Source organism: Eumetopias jubatus, unplaced genomic scaffold, assembly GCF_037043125.1.
Source record: "Eumetopias jubatus isolate StellerSeaLion01/CBP00866 unplaced genomic scaffold, mEumJub1_p1.0 scaffold_1, whole genome shotgun sequence".
NCBI lineage: Eukaryota > Metazoa > Chordata > Mammalia > Carnivora > Otariidae > Eumetopias > Eumetopias jubatus.
This window is the reverse complement of record NW_028274807.1, coordinates 11,947,977-11,963,892: the sequence shown is the minus strand read 5'-3', so window position 1 is coordinate 11,963,892 and position 15,916 is coordinate 11,947,977.

Sequence of the window (15,916 nt, the reverse complement as noted above, 5' to 3'; positions counted from 1 at the left end):
GATTCCATTATTTGCCATCTTGGTCTTGGAGGCATCTGAAGGGATCCCATTGTCCAGGGAGGAAATGGGATGTATTGAGCAATAAATGGGTGGTTCAAGGCTCCTGGGGACCCCGCCCTCATCTTGTGATGTATTGTAGGGCTCCCATTCATTCTCTCAAGTCATTCCACAGACATCGTATTTATTGAGCGCCTACTATGTGCCAAGAGCTGGAGATATGGTGGTGAGCAAAGCAGAAAAAGTCCCTGCCCTCACAAGAGGGGAGAGAAATGGTGAACAAGCAAACAATTACACTTGTAACATAATGCAAAGTGTAGGAAGGACCACAAAGAAAAATCAAATGCAGGAGGCTGCTATTGTAGAGGCCCCCCAGGCAGAGGGGTTAGGTGGGTAAGTCATGAGCACATCTGGAGGAAGAACATTCCAGGCGGAGGGAGGAGTGTCAGCTGGAAGGTCAGAAGGACTAGAGTTGAGGGAGGAGGGGGAGGGTGGTAGGGAATGAGGTCAGAGGTAGGGTTAGGCCAGATCAAGCTGGTGTGCAACTTGAAACATAAATAGCATAACACTTACCATCTTAACCATTTCTAAGTGTACAGTTCAGTAGTGTTAAGTATATCCACACTGTTGTGCAACCAATCTCCAGAACTCTTTTTGTCTTACAAAACTAAAACCCAGTCCGCATTAACCAGCAACTCCCATCCTCCCTCCCTCAGCTGCTGGGAATCAGCATTCTACTTTCTGTCTCTACGGATTTGAATCCCCTAGAGTCAGGTACCTCATACACATGGAATCATGCTGTATTTGTATGTCCTTTGATGTCTGGCTCCTTTTCGCTTAGCATGATGTCCTCAGCATCCATCCATGTTGTAGCACGTGCCTGAATTTCCTTCCTTTTCAAGACTGAATACTGTTTCACTGTATGCACATGCCACATTTTGTTTATCCATTCATCCGCTGATGGACACTTGGGTCGTTGCTTCCATCCCTTGGCTGTTTTGAATAATGCCGCTCTGAACATGGGCATGCAAATATCTCTTTGAGGCCTTGCTTTAAATCTTTTGGGTATTTACCCAGAAGGTAGAATTGCTGGGTCATATGGTAATTCTTTAAAAAATTTTTTTTGAAAAACCACCATACTGTTTTCCATAGTTGCTGTAACATTTTACATTCCTACCACCAGTGAACCAGGGTTCCAATTACTTTATGTGCTTTCCAACACTTGTCGTTTTCTGATTTTTTGGTAGGAGCCATCCTAGTGGGTGTGAGGTGGCTTCTCATGTAGCTTTGATTTACAGGTGTTGGATGTTATTCTGAGAACAGTAGGGAGCACTGAGAGGATTAGAGGTAGGATTGGGGGTGGGGGCAGTGTGTTCAGATTCAAAAGGATCCCACTGTTTGCCTCATGAAGAATAGATGGTGAGAGACCCTGAGACAGAGTGGGAGGGGCTGGTAGCTTGGATGAGGATGGGAGCAGAGGAGGTAGGGAGTTGTCAGGTCTGCACTTTGAAGGTAGAGTTGACAAGTTTTAAAAATGGATTGGATGTGGAGTTTGAGACAAAGAGAGGGGTCAAGGATGACTACAGATTTTTGTCTGGATAAGGAATGGTGACTCCTTTAGCTGAGTTGGGGACTAGTGGGTTGGAATAGGTTTCAAGTAGGGAAGGAAATCAAAACTTGTATTTAGAATATGTTACATTTGTAAAGCCACACATTAGAGATTCAAGTGGACACAGACTGAGGTATCTGAAACTCAGAGAGAGAAGGCTGGGCTGGAGTTGGGGATTTGTGGTTCATTATATATACTTAGCATGTTCAGCCATGGGGACCCAATGAGATTGCCTAGGGGTCAGCAAACTATGGCCCACAGGCCAAATCTAGCCCTCTGCCTAGTTTTGTATGTATTTTTATATTTTTGGCCAGATAAGAATAGTTTTTCACATGTTTGAATGTTGGAAAAATTTTTAAAAGAATAATATTTTGTGACATATGAAAATTAGATGAAATTCAAATTTCAGTGTCCACAAATAAAGTTTTATAAGAACCTAGCTATGCTCATTCTTTTATGTATTATCTATGGTCACTTTCTTGTTCTAAGCAGTGAGGAAGGGAGGGAGGGAAGAAAGAGAAGAGGTGCCAGGATTGAGGCCTGGGCAAGGCCTATCAAGTGTGCCAAGATGGTGCCTGCTCCATGAGCAACCAAGTCCAGGCGCCCAGTAGGGCCGGGACAGCTTGCCTCCTGTCCTCAGGCCAGCTTAGCATCTTGTGGATGGTGAAGTCAGAGTGACCCATAAGAGGCACGTCCATTAGATGGAGCCATGTAAAATGGCTAACTTTCAATCATGTGTTCCTTACCATCTTCATTTCCTAGGGCTGCTATAGCAAATTACCATCGACTGGGTGTAAAACAAAGGATATTTATTCTTTCATTGGCCTAGAGGATATAAATCCAAAGTCAGCAGGGTTATGCTCCTGACAAAGACTCTAGGGAAGGATCCTAGATTGAAGCTATCAGCTTCTGATGGCTGGTTGCAATCCCTGGTGTTCTTTAGCTCATGAACTGTATCCTCCAACCTCTGTGTCTATCAGCACATGCCTTCCTTCTGTGTCTAAATTTCCTTCTCCTTCTAAGGACACCAGTCATTGAAAAGGGCCCACCCTAATCCAGTATGACCCCATTTTAATGTGATGACAGCTGCAAAGACCCTATTTCCAAATAACCTGTCACATTCGCCGCTTCCAGGGGCTAGGACTGTAACATATTTTTAGGGGAGACAAAATTCTATCCATACACTGGCACACACAGATATCACATGGTTCAATCTAAGAGTGCTTGGGTTCTTGAGATTTTTTTTGAAAGGACACAATCAAGTGAGTAATCTTGGGGAAAGAAAAAAGAAATAAAATCCCCGGTATTGGTTTTAAGATCCTGAGTGGCACTTCATTTACTACGATACCCCCACCACTGTGGGGCATGCTAGCTCCCTCACCACGGACAGGTTTGATGAAAGAGTAACACCAGGGTCTCTGATGTCACCACTGAGCTCAGGCAACCTGTGGAGTATTGTGTGTTTAGGGCAGAGACTCTTTGCCAGGGATTTCAAGTCTTGGGGACCAAGATGCCATGTCAAGAGGCCTTGACAAGTCAGGGCTCCTTGTCCCCGTGAGTCTTGGTTTCTTCTCATATAGGAGGGAAAGAGCCATGGCCCCATCTCCTACAGAGCATGAGGGAAAATCTGAGGACTTGTACCTGGCAAGCTAAAGGATTTTACTGGATTGCAATTCAGATGAGGCTCACGAGGACTGTCCTGCTTTGGCACCAGTCTCTCTAGAGTGGAGCCTGAAAACGTGATGTTGTTTCTAGATGAGGCAAGCCTGACATCACAGAATGACTCACAGCTTAAAACTTAACATTTAATCTGTTGTGGATCAAATTTTGTGAATTTGAAAAATTGCTGGATAATATTTTTTGTCTCCTCTCCCCGCCCCAGTTGTGGTGAAATACACACAACATGAACTTTGTTATTTTAACCACTTCAAGGTGTATAATTCAGTGGCATTAAGTACCCTCTTCCAGAAATTTCTGTCACACCCAACAGAAGGGCTATACCCATCAAGTGGTAACTCACCATTTCTGCCGTCCACAGCCTCAGGCCACCACAAATCTGTTTTCTGTCTCTTTGGATTTGCCTATTTTGGACATTGCGTATACATGGAATCATGCAACCTTTTGTGTTTGGCTTCTTTCGCTTAGCATCATGTTTGCAAGGTTCATTCATGTCATAGCACATATCAGTTCTTCATTCCTTTTAATGGCCAAGCGATATTCCATTGTGTGAATATGCCACATTTTATCTATCTATGCATTTTTTGATGGATCTATGGGTTATTTTTCCCTTTTGGCTATTGTGAATAGTGCTACTATGAACAATCCTGGATGAATTTTTGTCAGAACATCTGCTTTCAATTCTTTTGGGTGTACACCTTGGAGTGGAATTGCTAGGTCATGTGGTAATTCTATGTTTAACTTGCTGATGAACTGCCAAACTGTTTTCCACAGCAGCTGCACCATTTTGCATCCCTGTCAGCAATGGATGGGGCTTTCACTTTGTCCCGGATAATGTTTTCACACTTGGTTTATTAGGTGCAATCACCCCTCCTGGGTCAGGTCAGGTCTGGGGTGGCCTGGGCCAGCTGGATGATAGCTGTCTGTCTTTTTTACTGTGGCCAGAGACCCTGGGAGCAGGCGGCGGGCTACCTACTCTGATCCCCTTGTTGACTTTTCCTGGTGGGTCACTCATGTCCACTTATTCAGAAAGGTCTTCCAGAACCATAGGTTTGACCTTGGCAGTGAGGACACTGGGTACAGTTGACCAGAACCTCCGGGGGAGTCATGGAGGCAGAGGGCAGCTGTGGCCTCGGTGGTGACGGTCCCCATGGTTCCTGGACTTGATCTGAATCAAGTGTCCTTTTTCCCTGCCTCCTGCCTGGCCCTGCTGGTTGAGGAGTCAAATTGGGGCTCTGTTTGCTCCTGCCCACATTTTCTGGTGACTCTGTACTATGCTGTGATGAGCCTGTCCTAGACACCTTCCCCCTGCTCCCTCTTACTCTCCCTGTGCATGGTGGTCTGGCTCTTATAGCTCTTTGGTTTTTAAAGAACATTCCACTGTCCCTTAGGGGAGAGGAAGAGGCACCCCAGCATATAGTCAGACAATCGGCCATGAATTCATAACTGACATGCAACCCACAGTAAGTCATTTATATGCAGCTAACTGGATTGAGTCATCTAAGTAAATCTATTATTTCTTCTCAATGTTCTAGAGTTATGGAAAGAATGTGAGGTCAAAGGATCCCTCAGTCTGGTGGTTGACCTTGGGCCGTCATCTGCATTTCCTCTCCTCTTACCTGGGGATAAAATCCCCAGGAGAAGTGCATGTCTAGATCACCATCAGGGAGTCAGCGACAGTACGTACCTGGGTGCCCTCTTGAACATTTTTATCCCCGGGGGAAAGAATGGAGCATCCTTACCACAGCTGCCTTGGATGACCAAACAACCCACTCACTGCCCTTCATGGAGGGATGTCTTTTGAAGAACGCCATCCATTCCGGAAGTGGAGGTCTGACCCAAAGCACCTTTGGGGCCGGGTGCCTGCCTCAGGAAGAGGCTGAGGAGACAGTGATGCATGACTAGAATCATCTTGGACTGGGGAACGTGGCAGGAGAGGGTTTCTGGTGCCTGGATGCATTCCATTTCTGGTTTTTCGTTCTTCACAAACTATTACAGGAAACGATGTTTTCAAAAATAAAGTTGTCCCCGGCCCAGTGGCACCAGGTCATTCCATGCAAACAGTCCCCGTGGGCTGAAGGAAGGCCCAAAAATATGCAGGTGCATGAGCGATACTACTCAGCACATGAGGATGCATAATTTTCGCGGGCCTTTACCTAGAAGTTCAGGTGAGAGCCTGGCTGTCTGTTTCAGAAGCAGCCTCTAGGCCTGGCTTTTGGCCTTTTTGTCACCTGTGGGGTCTATGCTGAGCTCAAGATTCCAGAGGCAAAGGACACATTGCTGGTGCCCCTCAGATTCCCAAAATGTGTGCCCTTCATTTTCCTGTCAATTCTGTTTCCATCTCTGAAGCTGTGCTGTGGGCTCGGCTGGGAGGCCACACAGTGTTTTACATCTAAAGATACTAATCTGGGGAAGGGAAGAAGCATAAATAGTGGAAGGGTCAGCATAATATTCTGTTTTTACTTTTTGCGTGTGTGGTCTTGTCTTGCCAACTTTTTTTTTCAGCCAATGAAGAAGATAGATGTCTGTTTGCTGCCTGGCCCAGAACTGAACTACTTGCTAAGAAAATGTCAGCTCACCTCAACCTCAAGGTTGACATTTGGCATTGGAGTTTAGGGCCAGTAGGGAGAGGCAAAGGAAATGGAGAGGAGCTAGGAAGGATTAATATTTCTTTCCTTCTCGCTCCTGAGTTCTCTGCTCTAGGCCAATGGGAAGGTAAATAAAAGGAGTTGGCCTGAGGCCTTGGTGGGGCTGGGTGGAAGGCAGGTGGGGTGGAGAGGTGGCCTGAGGGGATGCCTTTTGTCTCTGAGCTTGTCCTGGCTACAAGGCCCCCTCCCTGCTCCTGCCCCTGACTCCCAGCACCGCCCCCCACCCCCATATCACACACCACACCACACACCGACCGACCGCACTCCACATACACACAAACACACACCATCACGTACACAAACACATCACATACACACACCACGCACCATACCACATACGTCATACACACCATATACCACACACATCACACACCACACACCAAACCACACACACCACATACACACACGTCACACACCACACCACATACACCACACACACCATATACCACACATGTACCATGCACATACCACACAACACACACCTTATACCACCACACACCACATGCCATACACCACACCACAAACTGCACCACATGCACACACACACCATCACGTACACAAACACATCCCATACACACACCACACACCATACCACATATGTACCACACCACATCACACACCACACACCACATACACACCACACCACATATACCACACACCTCATACCACATACCACACACACACAGACACCACATCATACATATACCACACACAGCACATACACAGCACACACACACACACACACACACACCACACCACATACACCACACACCACACACCACACACACCACACATAACATACTGTCACATACACATACCACGTACTCTGTGGGGTTTGTAGGGAGTACTTGAGGAGAGCTCACACTCCTGGAAGAACAGCCTGGATACCTGTTTTCCAGGCTTCCCCTCACCCTGCCACCAGTGACAGGTCTGGCAAATATGGTGAATCCTGGAGCAGGATTTCCAGGCCTCATCAGTTTGCTAGGGCTATGTAACAAAGTACCACAGAGTGAGTGGCTAAAAAAATGGAAGCTGATTCTCTCACAGCTCTGGAGGCTAGATGCTGAGATCAAGGTGTTGGCAGGTTGGTTCCTTCTGAGGCTAGGAGGGGGAGTCTGTTCCAGGCCTTTCTCCTGGCTTCTGGCACCTTGCTGGCATTCCTTAGAGCCCTCGCCTTGTAGATGCATCACCCCAGTCTCGGCCCACATTGCCACATACCTTTCTCCCAGCATGCAAGTCTGTGTCCAAACTCCCCCTTTATATACAGACACCAGCCATATTGGATTCGGGCCTACCCTGCTCCAAGGTGTTCATCTTAACCAACTACATCTGCAATGACCCTATTCTCAAACAAGGTCACGTTCTGAGGTCCTGGGGGTTAGAACTCCAACACATGAATTTGGGGGGGGACCCCATTCAGCCTGTAACACGAGGTAGACAAGTGCTCACCTGCCAAATAGCGCTCACTGTTCTCTGGGGCTTTGGATTTGAGAGTCAAGACTTAGGGCTTTTGGACTACATGCCTTGGGAACCAAACAAGATGCTCAGGATTTCAAGCAGGTTAGGTGCTCATTATTATGAAGAATTCAAAGATAAGCACAAACCTGTGTGTCCCTGGGCCCTCAAGAAACGTATAGCCTGGTCGTAGCACAACTTGACAACTGCCCAAGGCATGGTAGCTAGCAGAGTGTTTGTATGTTTATTATCCACTCGAGCCTCACAACTAACCACCCTGAGAGGCAAGTCTGGCAAGAGTTGTTATCTCCATGTCCAAAAAGAAGTAACTTGTGCAAAAATCATGGTGTTGGCAGGGATTAGAAGTTGGGTCCTCAGACTCTGTGTTTGGCGTTCTCAGGAGGTAGAACCCAGCACATGGGGGTGAAGGTGTTCATGGAAGTTCATCTTTGGGGGATCCAGAAAGACTTCATGAAGGATGTGACATCTGAGGGAGTCGGGAGCTTTCTAGTTGCAGTGACAAAATGATGTGCAAAGGGCTTAACTAAAGTGTCCCTGAGCCTAGGGTGCACCAAAGATGCACAGTCCTTGGGTGACATGGTTTTCTCACCAGATCTGTGTCTGAATGTTTGTGCTGCCCCCAAATCCATATATTCAAATTCTATTGGCCAGTTTGGTGGCATGGCCTCAGGCAGGTGATTAGGTCAGGAGGGTGGAGCCCTCGTGAATGGGATTAGTGCCCTTATACAAGAGACCCCATTGAGATCCTTTGCCCCTTCCACTGAGAAGTCTGCAGCCCACAAAAGAGCCCTTGGCTGACCATGTTGGCACCCTGTTCTTGGACTTCCATCCTCCATAACCGTAAGAAAACAATGTCTATTGTTTATGAGCCACCCAGGCTGGTATTTTTTTCCAGTAACCCACATGGATTAAGATATACCCATCATCACCTATATCTCACTCATTTTCTCCAGCTTCCCATCCTCTATTCAAAAATAGAAATTCTTGCAGCTTTCTCCACTGGGGCTCAAATTCAGCCCTTGAGACCAAGAGAACCAATCCTCCTGTAAACTCTCCTCCCTCAACAAAATTCTCCCCACAGCCTTGGCGTGTATCCATTAATGCAAATACACGTGGTGGATGACACCAAGCTGGACTCAATCTACTTTGGGTTCTATTAGGATACCCTCGCCTCTTGCCATGGCTCAACCCCCTTCTGAATCCTGATGTATCTGAGCAGGGTTCCCAAATGTATCCCTCCAACCCTTGGAGGAAAGTGACCTGCAGCTGTGTCTGCAGGTTAGGCTGGCTCTGTCTGGCCTTGAGGACACTTCCTAAGCAGAGCAAGCCAGGCTCTTCTCTGCACACAGCCCAGGACCTCAGTTTTCCACTGCCCGCTGCCATAGGCTAAGATGGGCCTTGTAGGATAGGCGGGACCTTGGCAAAATCCACAAGATGCACCTTGTGGAAGGAGAGGGGAGGCTGCAGACGTCGGGGGAGCTTGATGCTGCTCCCACTTGCTTTCCCATGCCTGATCTCATCTGTTTCTGAGAAGAGCTTCCTTGTAGGACTGGACAGATCCCATTGTTGCCATTGCAGAGTCGTGGAAAGGAGCCTTCATGACTTGCCCAAGGCCCCACAGTTGGCGAGCTTGAGTGAGACCAAATGCAGCTCTCCTGCATTCAAGCTCAGGTCTCACTTCCCAGCCTGCTGCGGCCTCTGGATGGATGCAACTTCTCGAGGAATTATGCTTCTGATGTCCTTCCAGAAGAACCCTCCTTGGAGGCTGCCTGATTTGCCAAAAGATAGGGAGAGGGTTGGCCCTGCTAGGAGCATCAGAGTTCCCAGGATGGTGGGGATCTGCAATTCTCCCATGAGTGATTTTTCTGGGGAAAAAGGTGATGTCTGCTGTTTAACCTCAGATGAGAGGATTGTGTCTTACATTTAAAACTAAGGACAAGGTTCCTGGAAATAGGAAATTGATTCCACCGCAGATTGGTTATGGGGACATTTAACAACTCTCCTCTAGGCCTTTGCTTAAACACGTGTATTGTTTCTCCTGTTTAAAGCAAAGTCCCTTTGGTATCACTTCTTTCCATGTAAGCCTGGGCTCAGGTGGCCGGCAAAACCTTGAAGTGGCTGAGGGGCCAGCCTGCTGACAGGTGAGTGTGTCTGCCACGTGGCCTCTACAGGGGAGCAAGATGGAGTCTGGTGCCAAGCAGCCACTGACTTCACGATGACCTTGGGCTGAGAGCATGGGGTCCAAGCCCACAGGCCCAAGTGATCTGTGAGGAGCTGGGGACTCAGCCAGACAGGCTGAGAAGAAGTGCTGCTCTTCTCTCTGACACCTCCCCGCATAGCAGCCAGCTTGGACTCTGGAGCAGTACCTAGACCAGACACGAGGTCCTAGCCACTGGGTGCCAGACCCTAGGGAGCCAAGGGGCATTGCGAGGGGCTGACCCAGGCTGTGTACCAGCTGTTGTCCACACACTGATGTGCCTCCCACTTCCTCAAGTGCAAGTCTCAAATGCATGTGAGTGTTGGGATGAATGAAATACCGATTTTCGTGTTTTATTAATAAATCTTCATTGCATAATCCTCATTTAACATATGCTAACATTTGGCATATACACAAGTATAATGAGGACACACGAAATGATTAGAAACTACTGTAGGCTGAATTGTGTTCCCTCTCCAAATCCATATGTTGAAGCCCTAACCCCTGGGAGCGCAGAAGGTGACTGTATTTGGGGACAGGGCCCTTAAAGAGGTGCTTATGTTAAATAATAAAGCTGTAGCAGTGGGCCTTAATTCATTCTGACTGGCGTCCTTATAAGAAGAGGTGATTCAGGGGCGCCTGGGTGGCTCAGTTGGTTAAGCGTCTGCCTTTAGCTCAGGTCATGATCTCAGGGTTCTGGAATCGAGTCCCACATTGGGCTCCCCGCTCAATGGGGGGCTTCCTTTTCCCTCTCCCTCTGCCTTTGCCTCCTGCTTGCTCTCTCTCTCTCTCTCAAATAAATAAAAAATCTTAAAAAAAAAAAGGTGACTCTAACACAGAGAGGCACAGAGGAAACAATATGAGGACAAGGCCAGAAGATGGCCATCCCCAAGCCAAGGAGAGAGGCCTCAGGAGAAACCAACCATGTCGACTCCTTGATCTCAGACTTCAGCCTCCACAACTGTGAGAACATAAATGTCCATTGCTTAAGCCCCCAAGTCTGTGGTATTTTGTTATGGCCGCCCGAGAAGACTTATAGATACTCAAAGGGGTTGTCCTGCTTGGACAGGTCATCGAGTACTGTTTCCACTGTGGGCCATGTGTGGAGTTCAGGAGTCCCGTGGTGGAGACAGGAGTGGTTCACTGGTTGGTCAGCTTCCCTCCACCCCCAGGTACCCATGTGGCACAATTAGGCCATTGACACTCTGTGTTGAGATGGTTGCCCTTAGTTGGCGTATCCATCAGGCTTTTGTGGTAAGCCAAGCTCCTGAAGCTCAACAGAAGTCTTCAGATAGGACAGAAGGAAGCAAAGAGTGTAGCCAGGACCCCAGCCGACCACTACTCACCCAATCTGGACACTGGCCCTGCTGGCTCCACCCTCAGTGTGGAGGCCTCAGTGGCTGCTGCTGGACAGCTTCTTGCGGGGTCTGCTTCCCACCATTGCCACTCCTGAGTCAGACTCAGGATCGGCTGAGCCCAGGCCACATGCTTGAGCCCTAACAGCAAGACTGGCTGGGAAAGAAAGGAGTCAGCATGTTCAGCTTCTGCCCCAGAACATTCTAGACTGCCTCCCACAAGATCCATCTACAAGGTGGAGCATTTCCCAAATGCAGCCAAAATAATCACAAATGGCCTCTAACGTTGGGAAGTGTGTGTGTGCACGAATACCTACAGACCGGGGCTGAAAATGACCTCAGAGGAGAAGAGTAGCTAGGAGATTGAACTTAGGCATCACACAGATGGGTCTGAGTTATCAGCAACCTTCTTTGTTAGCTTTCAATCCTAACAATATACAACCTGTTTGAGCTTCAGTTTTCTCATCTGTAGAATGGGGATAATAACACCTACCTCATAAAATGATAGTCATTATTATTATTAGTAGTATTGATGTTATTATTGGAAATACCATGATAGTCATGTGACAAATCTATCATGGATTCCAAGCCTAACTACAAGGTCTGAGTAGATTGACCTTCCGGTTTTTCACCTGCCTCCTTGCACGCAGATGGTCAAATCATCTTTTTCACCTGTGTCCTGATAGACCCGTCAAAATGCAGGTGCCTTTTTTTTTTTTAAAGATTTTATTTATTTACCTGACAGAGAGAGACACAGCGAGAGAGGGAACACAAGCAGTGGGAGTGGGAGAGGGAGAAGCAGGCTCCCCGCGGAGCAGGGAGCCCGACGTGGGGCTCGATCCCAGGACCTGGAATCATGACCTGAGCCGAAGGCAGCCGCTTAACGACTGAGCCACCCAGGCGCCTCAAAATGCAGGTGCCTTAAAAAGGACTAACCGAAGCCTTAAAAAGGATTAACTTGGCCCTCTAGGGCTTGTTGGCTGTCCCCAAAGTCCTTTATGGCTCTAATCTTCAGAAAGAGGAATAGAAGGGGGAGGAAACTAAATGCTAAGATAAAATAAAACAATTGAGTTTCCCACTGGAATTTGCAAGGAGTTGGAGTCTGGGAGTGGGAGGGCTGGAGGGGTGGTTCAGTGGCTGGTTTTATTAGTAAACAGGCTAGTTAAGAAAGGTCACTGGAGTTGGCATGAAATCATTACAGGGTGGGCACTGAGATACAGACTGACCCAATGTGTGTGGAGGGGCAGTGTGTGCCCAGCCAACACACACAGCACCCTTTCAAATGGATTTTTTTTTAACCTCAATGCCTCTATACCTTTTATAAAAGGATATTGCTGCTGATAATGATCCTGGGGCCATGTAACCATCAAAGAAAGACTGGATCCCGTTCAATAGATTTTTACTGTGAAGTGCATTTCATTGTGTTCTAATTCTTGGAAACTTACGGCTGGATGAGTGATGTAAACAACAATTCTCTATCAACCACACTGTTTAACAGAGCAGAATACTCTGTTCTTCCACCTACTCAAATAGTTACTTGATTAATAATAATAACTAATAGTTACCCATAAAGTTTGTCCTGCAGACTCCTTTTTTTTTTTTTTTGTACTTAGGTCAATTTCTGGACTGTATCATATTGGGAAGAATTTACAGAAGCTCCAAACCAGTATATTTGTACCAAAATTCCTAGTTAAGATAGGATGATTGGTGAATGGGGATTTATAGAAAGTGGTTTTTATTCTGACACCCACGTTGGTCTTCTTGAGTGGTAGTCCAGTGAATTATCAGAGCATATCTACTTTTGGACAGGAAGCTCCTGAGATGATTGATTTATCCAGATGTGGGTTTTTGTGCCCTCTTGCTTCTTCTGTTATGTTTGACTTAGTCATGCCATGGGGATGTGGAAGCAGGAGGAGAAGACAGTCCTCTGGGAAATGGAGAGAGCTGGGCAGAGGAGGTGGATTTAGAGCAATAAGCTTGAAGCATTGATGCATAGAGTCAACAGATATCCATTGAGGATCTACAACATGCTGGGCACCGTTCTGGGCCTTAGAGATGCAACGGGGAACAGAATGGACATCACCCCTGCCCTCATGGTATATGTGGTCTTCAGGTTACTCTAGGCCAAAAGAAGGAAAGTTGAGAAAGATGGAGGAGAGATTGAGTTGTGTCAGCGGGCTTTTCTCATTTGTACATTCATTCAATTCACCCAGAGTATATTGACGACCTACCATGGGCAGGTTTGTGCAAGGCAACAGGGATACAGACATGAGCAACGACCATCTCTGGCACTTGAGGAATTGGAAGGAGGTGCAGAGATTCCAGAACAATATGTCTGAGCTCTGGCAGGGGCAGGCTTAGAGGAAGAAGATGTAAACCCTGCTGGAGAAGGTACAGAACCCTTTCTGGAAAGGGTAGAGGGCGTAGGTCTCCATCTTAAAGGATGAATGCGAGTGTGCCAGATGGCACAGCGAGGACAGGAGGATTCCAGGGAGAGGGAAAGAAGCCACAAATCGGGGGGAGGAGGCACAAGTAGAAGACTCTTAGATTGGGGGAAAGCTGATGGTGGAGGCCTTGATGGGAAATCTGGTTTTAATTTAAATTTGAGACATGATAGGGGCCATAGCCAGATTCCGGAAGTAACTCAATGAAAGTTACATATGAGGTCGATGGCTTCTGTGTGCTTGTTCAGGATCACGTCCTTACACAGGGAATGCCTATTAACAAATTAATTAAGGCCCTTTTAAAGGCAGGACCATGATTTATTGGGTTTTTGAAGACTTGGAAGTTGGGGAACAATAGTATAATAAAAATATTAACTGGGTTTGGGTTTGCCAAGAGATTCAAGTCTGCCCCTCATTAATAAAAGTGAAATGAAAATACCGCTTTTGAAGAGAACTAACACTAAGGCAGCGATGGCTATAATTAATCAGAAATCCTTTGTCCACAGACCATTCTGGTTGACAGGAAGAGATTAAACATGGCCCTAATTGGGAAGGAAATTATCAATAGCTGCTACTTATTTGTAGTGATTTATTGCCAGTCTCTGGGGAGGGGGGAGCTGCAGAGAGGTGCAGGTGCAGATGGCTTTGAAGGGCATCAGTGATACACTTCTTTTCTCCTTTCTCTTCTCTGCATTGCCTTTTCCAATCTGAAGGGCTGGACTCCACACCCAGGTGGCCTGAGGGAGAGGCAGGAGCCATGGGAGACAGGGGAATACGATAGGAACAGCAGTTTGAAATCTTTATGTGAATTCTGTGTGTGTTGGTATACTTTTACTTTTTTATACCTGTGATTGAGAGAACTTGGAGTTCCAAAGCATTCGTTGGACATTGCTTCAGAGCCCTGGTTCTCAGCCTTGGCAGGCATCAGAATCCCTCAAACAAAAGGTTGAGAATTGCACATTCCTGGCCCTACCCCACCCCCTTTCCTGGGTATTCTGTTTACCTAGATGGGGAGTGCAAATACAAAATCTGTATTTTGTAAAGTTCCACAGGGGATTCAGAGGGCTTACCTGGGTTGAGGCACTGACATGGGGGCCCATTTGTGTTCTCTGGGGTTCTATTTTATTTTATTTTATTTTTTTCACACTCTGACTCTTGATCTTTATTTTTGTAAAACAAGCAAACAAAATAACACACAAAACAAATGGAAACAATCTCTTAAAATTTGTTATTTGGCCTCCCTTCTTCTGATCAACTCTGTGAACTAAGGCTATTGAGTGTATTTTTGTGTGCATTTCTACTGCTTCCTTTGCATTTAGGACTGTACCACTCACTTAGTTTGAAATAGGGTCTTACTTTTCTTTTTCTTTTCTTTTCTTTTTATTATTATGTTATGTTAATCACCATACATTACATCATTTGTCTTTGATGTAGTGTTCCGTGATTCATTGTTTGCGTATAACACCCAGTGCTCCTGGGATTCTATTTTAAATTGTTAATAGCCCTGGGAAGGTGGAGTTGCTCTGGACTCTTCATGGCTCTGAATGAACTGCTTTGAATAGGCTGCCTTTCCAGATACAGAGTAGGACTGGCGTGCCTTTATGGCATGGAGTATGGACATTCGCAGGAAGGCTCTCAAAGACTGTTCTGGAAAGGGTTTGGAGCATGGCCACCGCACTGGGTGCCTTGCAGCAGGGAAGAAGGGGACAAGGCAGAGAAGAAGATCTAGGTGCTAAGAGAGGCATCCAGAAGCAAGAAGAGGCATCCAGAAGCAAGGTCTTCAGCTGCTGTGGCTTTGCCGTGCAGGCCCATGCCCTCGTACCTCAGAATCCGCTTATCTCCAGCTTCACCCCTTCCCTGTGGTGGGTGGGGCAGAGCAGCCCGAGGAGGAAATACCTGGAAAGCAACTATGGCGCAACCTTTAGGACTGGTACTTTTCCACTCCGTGTGTTGTGTGCTTCTGGGATTCCTGACATGGACTCCTGTCTGATCTTGCGGAGTACTGGGGCTCCCCGGACCAACGTTCAGGTTCAGGCTGCATCCTAGAAGGGTGGCTCTTTGACTCGGGAGAGGTCACCAAAGAAGGGTTTTCTACTCTGTCCTTCACCATCTTCATTTCTTCTCAGTCTAGTGTCTGCCCCTCTTCAGTGATTTTTGACAGTGGAATCTGTTTTGCACTGTGGCCTAGGCTTGCCTCCTGACCCCCGGGGGGCCTGTTGCCTTCAGACATGAGTTGTTTTTACAGAGGAGCTCTGCTCCCTCTAACCCAATCTTAAAACCAGTTCAGTTCTGGTACAAGGAGCCTACCTCCTCTAAGGTCACGGCGCTCTCCTCTGCCAGCCGCCGTCCCACCTCTTCACGTGAGCAGACTTGTGTTTCCTCCCCTGGTGCCTCTTTATTTCTCTGCCCTTCGCCCTCTGTGGGGCTGAAGGCAGCCAGGGCGCCTCACACCAGGCACCGTGTACCTGATCAGTGCCCCAGAACTGACTGGCAGAAAAGTCTGAGCATATTCA